The sequence below is a fragment of the Cyclopterus lumpus genome, chromosome 9 (assembly GCF_009769545.1).
Source record: "Cyclopterus lumpus isolate fCycLum1 chromosome 9, fCycLum1.pri, whole genome shotgun sequence".
NCBI classification, from domain to species: Eukaryota; Metazoa; Chordata; class Actinopteri; order Perciformes; family Cyclopteridae; genus Cyclopterus; species Cyclopterus lumpus.
This window is the reverse complement of record NC_046974.1, coordinates 25,230,145-25,238,117: the sequence shown is the minus strand read 5'-3', so window position 1 is coordinate 25,238,117 and position 7,973 is coordinate 25,230,145. Positions and strand designations below refer to the sequence as shown.

The 7,973-nt window shown below is 36.7% G+C and overlaps 1 long non-coding RNA gene across 1 annotated transcript; it reads right to left on the bottom strand.

Annotated features, from left to right (window-relative positions):
* Positions 1-3,488: 3,488 nt before the first annotated feature.
* Positions 3,489-5,949, bottom strand: LOC117736076. Its single transcript, XR_004609948.1, has 2 exons — positions 4,914-5,949; positions 3,489-3,937 (listed from the first exon to the last, which is right to left on the bottom strand). It is a non-coding gene; the product is annotated as an uncharacterized LOC117736076 (long non-coding RNA).
* Between the last annotated feature and the right edge of the window lie 2,024 nt (positions 5,950-7,973).

Genomic DNA, 7,973 nt, shown 5'->3' with positions numbered 1-7,973 from the left:
TGTTATTAGATAGATTGTTAAAATACAATTCTGCATGTTCTTCTGACATGTATTTATTAACTGACCTTTGTTTACCAATAGAAAAGTAAAACCTCTATAGATCCTAACCAGGCACGTGTTGAAGTATCCGACAATCCAATGTGCTCATATGTGGAATGTGAACGATATTTACAAATAAAAATAAATAAATAAAAAATAAATAATAATAATAATACTTCCTCTATGAATCCGTTTTAACTCCACACTTCAATATAGACCACATGTGATTTAAATAATCCGCGTGATATAATTGGCAGCTTTTTGACCAATAGCTGCAGTGATTTATCGACACACTTTTCCCCCAATCATCAAAAACAGAAGCAGCGACCTTGTTATGAGTGTAATTATTAGCAGTAATCCTCGTGCGCACAGCAGCGAGCGGATTCATGGCACTGTTTCCAGAATGTTCCTCTCCGCAGTTAAAGGTAGAGCTCATCACCTGGTCGCGTGTTTTCTGCGGATGCTGCAACTGTTGGTGTGATACATTCATCATGACGATGGATAACGTTTCGTTAATGCTGATCAAATCCGAACTGAATGCTGCAGCAAGCCGCTCCACCGTCATGTTTCTAGACACACTAACTCCTGTGTGTAGTTATTCAATGTGGGTCATTATCGGAACACAATGACAGTGAACAGTCATATTTAATCTGGAATCAGGTAGAATATCGTTACGACGATAGAGATGTTTGTCCGTAGAACATAAAACATAAGCGATGTGAGAAAGCACAGTGTTGTGTCACAAGTTCATCTGAGCGGATCAGTTTCCCACAGCGGCGGAGGAGCTGGGTGTAAACTACGGTCTGCGTGTTTCATTTACACACTGTATGAAGCGGAAAGTGGTCTCAAATCGACTTGACGTCAGATAACGAAGTATGACATACATATAAGACTGACAACAAGAGCGTTTTGTCAAGTATTTATTGAAGTTGGTAGTATATTGAACAGGCATCAACAGAGCCACCTACTAGATGTAGCTCCTCCCCCACACCTCACATATGACGTCAGTTTCCATAGTAACAATTATTTGAGTCTTTGATTTCTTGATGGTTCAATCTGCGACAAAAAAGAAAATTAGCTCCTCCCCCACACGTCAGAACAGATGACGTCACAGTTACCATAGTAGCAGTTATTAGAGCCTTTGATCTCTCTCAGTGACATCACGGAGCACACAACCAGAGTTTATAAATAGAAGTGACTTTCACCAGGCTGGTTTGAGAGGCACCAGTCTCTGCTCCCTACAGCCTCTCTGCTGCGCCCAGTAGAGAGGGTCTGGGTGGGCAGAGGTGCTCCTGCCTCTCCCCCAGAGCTATCCCAGGAGTCTGGTGTTTGTGTGTGTGTGTGTGTATATATATATATATATATATATATATATATATATATATATATATATATATATATATATATATATATATATAATTGGTATGCGGGACATTTTGTCCTCAGGGAGTTTAACGCCCCTGCCATGCATAGTTTAAAACCACTGCCTTGCGGTACAGATTCTTGATATAATCAAAGGCTAAGGGAGCAAACATTGAGCCATATAGCCAGTAAAGTAAAGAACCCCTACCAATACTAGGCGTTTTAATCTGATACTCCCTCATGTTGATATTTAAGTCAAACAAAAATTGGATAACTATAATATCCAATATCCTTATGAATATCTTTATAAGGATCCCTTAAATAATTCCAAGATGTGCACTGAGCAGGACACTACAAAGAAAAAACAAACTTACTCTGTTGTGGACAAACTATGTTTCTAAACATTGCAGATATTGTGTATTTCTGTACTGTGTTTTTTTTTTTTAAACTTATTGGCTGATGTTTACAGCAATAATGACACATTTCTAATCTGAATTAAATTCAGGCACTGTCTTCTTTCTGTGATATATTAATATCAGCTGGACAATTTCAGCATATAATTGTATATACTATATATATATATATATATATATATATATATATATATATATGATATACTATATATACTATATATTATATTATATATACTATAATTAGCAGAGGAGTAGTCATACTGCAGATCTCTGCAGTATGACTACTCCTCTGCTAATGCAACTTGAAATAACCTTTACTCTGAAAGGTCAGTTTATAAAATTCAGGGAGGATTGAGCCCAGGGTTTGATTTTGTTTTCCTTCTTTGTACAGTTCAGAGCCTGGCTAAGTGCTGATGCTCTCAGGCTTTCTTTTGTGATTCACTCTTAATAATAAAAAATCATATTGGCACCCAAAACAACTAACCTCAAGGCGCATCTTTTGCAGATGGGAAACAAACACTGAAAAGTGTAATTTGTATTTTTAAAAAAGACTTTATTTAAAAATACATTTACAAACACTTTAAAAAGTGGTTATATTACATAGAAGTTTCACACACACTCATGTTTGGTACATGTTTACATTTGTGAAGGAATAGCGATGGGAAATGTTGCCTGAACCTGGACACAAGCTGGCAGATGGGATGGTTATGTTAGTTCTCTTCATATAGCAATCAATCCCACTTTTATGCCCTGTGAGGCTTTCAAATACTGTGACAATATAGCACTATATTTATTTAATTTGGGTTTTATTACCTTGGACAACAAAAAACGGACAAAGTCAGATACATAAAGTAAAATTCCCATAAACTAAACTACTGTATTTTTGAACTATCTGTACATCACATTTAGGCTATGTGATCATCCTTTGATAACTGATGTATTAACTAGGCATGGTAAATGTACCTTCTAAATCATGTAACAATCATGTAGACCAGCTTAAAGAGATATATTCAAACCTCTCTTTTAACATCAGTTTAGTTTTTACTCTAAATCTTGATAATATTCAATTCCGTTGCACCAAAACTTTTGAGAGAGATTGAGCAAAAATAATCAAGTTCCTCGAAGACAGTTAAGGGACAGATTTTATAATGCTGCTGCTGATTTTCATTCAAGATATTATTGGTTCATCAAGGAAACTGTTGTGGAGCTGAACAGGAATATTGGGCCAACAGGCAGTCTAAGTTTTTCTCGGAGGAGAAACTAGACCTCTGCAGAGCCATCATGAGTAATGTAATGTATGTATTTCCTAATATCTAGTTTGGCTAAACTCTGATTAGTACTAATCGTAGATTCATTAATCCTTTTTGGTGCAACGCAACCCTAATGTTATATTCTTTTTAACCTTTTTGGTGTTATATGGTAAATGTATTCATCTTTGCATCACTGAGTCTGATATTCCCAAATGTCATTGCCCATCTGCACTGCTTGAGGACGTTGCTCATACATCAGTTTTCACAGTGTACGGACTCAGTAGGTATTCTTAACATTCTCTGCTAGAGATACACGATACACAACTGTATACATCATTTACTTTAATATATAATGCAGATCCAGAAAACGTGTTTGGACGATTGACATTTACTCTTCACCATTTGCTTTTCAAAAGCAAGAAAATTCAAGCAGTGTTGCCTTTATTGACAATAAACTTCACATTTCAGAATTATCTTTAGATTTTAGAGTTGATATTTGATATCTTGTAGCAGTCACTTGTATCTCTATGCAGTTGTTATAGCACCCTGTAGTACAATAACAAACCAGTAATATTGCAACAACAAACTGTAAAATATAAAATGTAATTTTTTCTGAAAATAGAAAATAAATATGAATATATATTTTAAATTAGCTACAGTAACATGACACCCATCACCAGTAATTGTCAGTTTGGGAATGTGAAGATAAGACTGTGTATTGGGTTTACATGTGTGGGCAGCCCTGCGTCCCCACGGCTCCACACACAGCGAGGGGTTTGGACAGCATGGCAGGTCTGCGGTTGATCGTCGCTTGGCGGATGCAGCCGTGGAAGTCTGGCAGGCCTGCAGGCAGACCAGGAACTGTGACGCCATCTAGTGGACAGACGGGCAAACTACATGAATCTAGAGTTACCGCCTCGCGGTTGTATTCCTCCACCAGCCAATCATGTTGCTGTTTACATCCACGTCTGTCCAAAATGTCATCACTTCATCATTTTAACCTATTACACATTTGTGTGAAAGTGACAGAATTACCATATGAATTCTGGAGATAGGAGTTACCGTTGAACCCAAATTCTAATTAATTAATTAAAGTGCAAGTTTAAGTTTACGTTTATGAGATATTTAAATGATTTATTAAGCAAAAAATGTAAACTATTTTCTGTTTCCAGATGGCCAGATGTGTACATTTCAAACTATATCATTGTTAATTCAACATTTTGGGGTTTTTAACCGGGAGTTGGACTGACGAGAAAAGCTATTTTAGAACAATGCCTTGAGCTCTGGAAAACAAAATGTATAGATAAATGAATTCATCAAGAATATATTCTTGCAGCCTATTAACAGTTATCTAACTGAAATGTATCAAATAAATGCGTAAATTTGACGTTTCAGTTATTAGTGTATACCTGTTGAGTTAGTTTAAAACCACCATAGAGAGAAAGGAAGTAATATCACAAGAATGTATGCTGTTACTATTGTGACATTATATGTATTGTTGTCTTAGATGTGCAGTGCTGTGGATTCCCCTTGGGTATAAAAAAGTCTATAACAAGAAATAATTGCAATGTTATGGAAAAATGCAATATTTGGGAAAACAAATTAATATATTGAGAAAATATTTCAAGGAAAATGTTGGGATTACGGGTATATGAGTTAACTGATAACATCAGAACCTCATTAGGACATTGAGTTGGATCCAAATGAATAAACCTTCTCAGATGGTGGTGCTTTGTGGAAAATTACTTTTATTTAAGACATAATGAAACAGGATCAGGCTGAAGTCCATGATTTTGGCATTGTGCAAAACAGAAGAAAAAAGGTTGAAACAGGGGGACTGTGTACTCACCAGGTAAACGGTCTCTTTGGACCCTGCAGAGCGGCTCTGTTTGGGGCCGACGCTGTGCTCACTGGCTGCATCAACATGCAGCTGCAGGACATTGTTCTTCTTCACGACTGGAGATGCAGAGACGACGCAGCATCATTATCTCAGTTACAGCAGGGCAACGACACACACTGTAAAAACTGGGATTTGAATGAATTAATATCTCCTAAATAAATAATAGTAACTTTTACATAATAAAAATGACTATGTACCGTTTTTAATTACATTGAGCTGAGTTTAAGAAATGTTGTTTAATTATTAATTACTTTTTACTTAATTGTGAATGAATAAAATCAGCTGTGAATCACGGAGTAAACTTTAATTATATTTCATCAATAAAGTCAAAGATGCAGGAAATTGATGAATTTTACTCATTTGGAGGTCCTTGTTTTTAATCAACTTCCACTTCCGCCTAACGCATTCTGCGCCACATGCACATCTTCTGCCACGTGTTGAAGGGCTGCTGTTTCCCCAAAGGTAAGACCTGTTTAATTATAGTTAGTTAACGAACAAGTTATAACCAAGTTGTTGCAGTTGAACAGTGTTTTGCGCTACTGTGAAGTTAACAAACATGTCAACTTTACTGTGCTGTAACTTTATTTAACTTAAGTCATAAGCTTATGTTAAAAAAGTTGGTCTACGTTGTCTTTACGCCGCTAAAGGACTGAACAAGTTGTCAATTCAATGCCACAATTTAATAACCTTCCTCATTATCCCGTATATATTATGCTTTTTTGAGATACCAGCTCAGACCGAGTTTGGTGGTTTCCACCGCTCCACCGCTACAACAAGCTAACCTAGCTAGCTAGCGAAGAGAGCGCATTGGTTAATGCAATTGTAGGAACACAAAGGTTAGTAATGAGGCACACAAGTTATATTAATATCACTGCATTTTGTTTTGTCAAGTAATGTTAACATAACTGTTAAAAGCCGTCGGGTTAGACCATGCAGCTTTAATGGTAAGGTACATTTCTGGAGAATAGTTAATGAAATAAATGAACAAAGACTGCTATTTCCCTTCTTCTTTTTTTAAGCTGACGTGATATTCAGCTCCAGGCTGTTACTGTGTTTTGTGCACGCTCTGACTATCCCAAGTTCACCGTCGTTAGTAGTCACGCAGTCACGTCTCCTTCATGGTACTGAGAGGCCGCAGCAGGAGATTCAGATCTCCATGTGTAGTGAAGTTTCAATGAGTGGTCTCTGCTCGTGCTGATAGTTGATGTTACACCAAACTGCCTATGTGAATGCTGTTTTGAGGTCAGTAATTTAGAGCACGCTGCGGACTGTTTGCAACTACAGTGATACGCATGTAAATCTTATGTTACAATGCTATAGTTGTTATACTTCATCTGCTTATTCTCACAATATAACTCTTAAAATGTTGTCTGGTACCTGAGTGCCAATGTTGGTATATCTGTAATCCTCAGATGTTAATCATACTGTATGTGGACAGGCAAATGTAAACTTTTAATATTTGTGTAGTGTTAATGTTTCATGTGTTGTGTGTGCTTGTATGAATCTAATAGGTATTTTTTCCCCGGGTGCATCAACAATCTTTAACTGAAATTCATCAAAAGGTATGCATCATAACTCAATACACAATATGCTGTGATACCAAATTCCACACACAGTGTATGTTCTATAAATGTATCACAAACAAATGTATCATACACATACAACTAAGTTATGATGACACATGGTTTGTCATAATTTTCCACACCCTTGAGACTATTTACGTGAATTGTATTACATTACACAGAGAGCTCACTGACTAACATGGTATGTCTTGATCATACAAAAAGAAAGTTGTAAAATGTTGTGGTTTTGTGGGAATTTTTGTGATTGACTTCCTGGGTTCTGTGGAATAATGACAGTAAGTGTTTCATTGGGCTGGACCCTGAGACAGCACATCAAGTTAGTTTTTTTAACAGTAATACAAGTTAACTAGTTAAGATCAGTAGGTGATCGTTACTCATGTTTATTTTTGTCATTTTAGGATCCAAGCAACCCGAGCATCCACGCAACCAGAGATACCATCATTCGGTGTTTGATGGTGTACCCTGGGGAATCCACGGATCAACTCTTAAAAGAATATGATGTAAGTTGAAGTACATGTTGAAATATAAAGAAAGTGATTATTTCTCATCTCTTCTACCTTTTATGTATTGGGATGGTCAAATCACAAAATACAATCATACCTTTTTTTATCCCAGTAATTTGTGGCAGAAGCTACTGGGTTTTTACAGTTTCATTGAAAATAATTCCAATTCATTCATATGACCAGCCTGTTAGTTCAAAATAAGATATTTTGATTTACATAATAAATAAATAAATAAATAAATGTTCAATTAGGACCTTATCTTTTGGCTCTACAGTCCGTAATACACAATCTTCTTGCTATTTCAGGATGCTGATGAAGACAGTGTGGCACAGGACCTTGCCACGCAAAAGATACAAATCTATACGGTGGAGGGCTCAGACGATGTCGGTATCGTTTTAGAGGGACTCAAAGTTGTGACTGCTCTGGATAACATTCCGAGGGCTTGCTGCATGCTGGTTGGGTTGGCGTATGCAGTCAACCTTGCCTATCCCAAGGAGCTCCGATATACTTTTGAGGTCTTTCAGAAACTCCTACTGGAGCTGGACTGCTCAAAGCTGTCCCTGAAAGTAAACAGCCTCAAGAACAAACTGTTAACCTAATAGAAAGGACCCTTGTGGAACAATTTATATGTCACTGTTCAAAACTCACCTGTGGTTAAGTTCAACTCGTTCAATGCTTGAGTTTATTATTTTTTTAAGGCTCCCAGTGAGAAGTGTAGTTGTGCCATGTTATTTGATGCACAAGCAGCTGTTTGTGTAGTGTTTTAACTGTAAGCCGGAATTGCATATTGTGTGTTTTTATAGAGAAGTTTGCACATGAAGAATTTTATATAAATGTAACAAATTTGCAGAAATAAATGTTTACCTGCTGTACTTTGTATGTATCTGTTGGCTTAAGTTAAGTTTACTGTGGCACGAAGATGG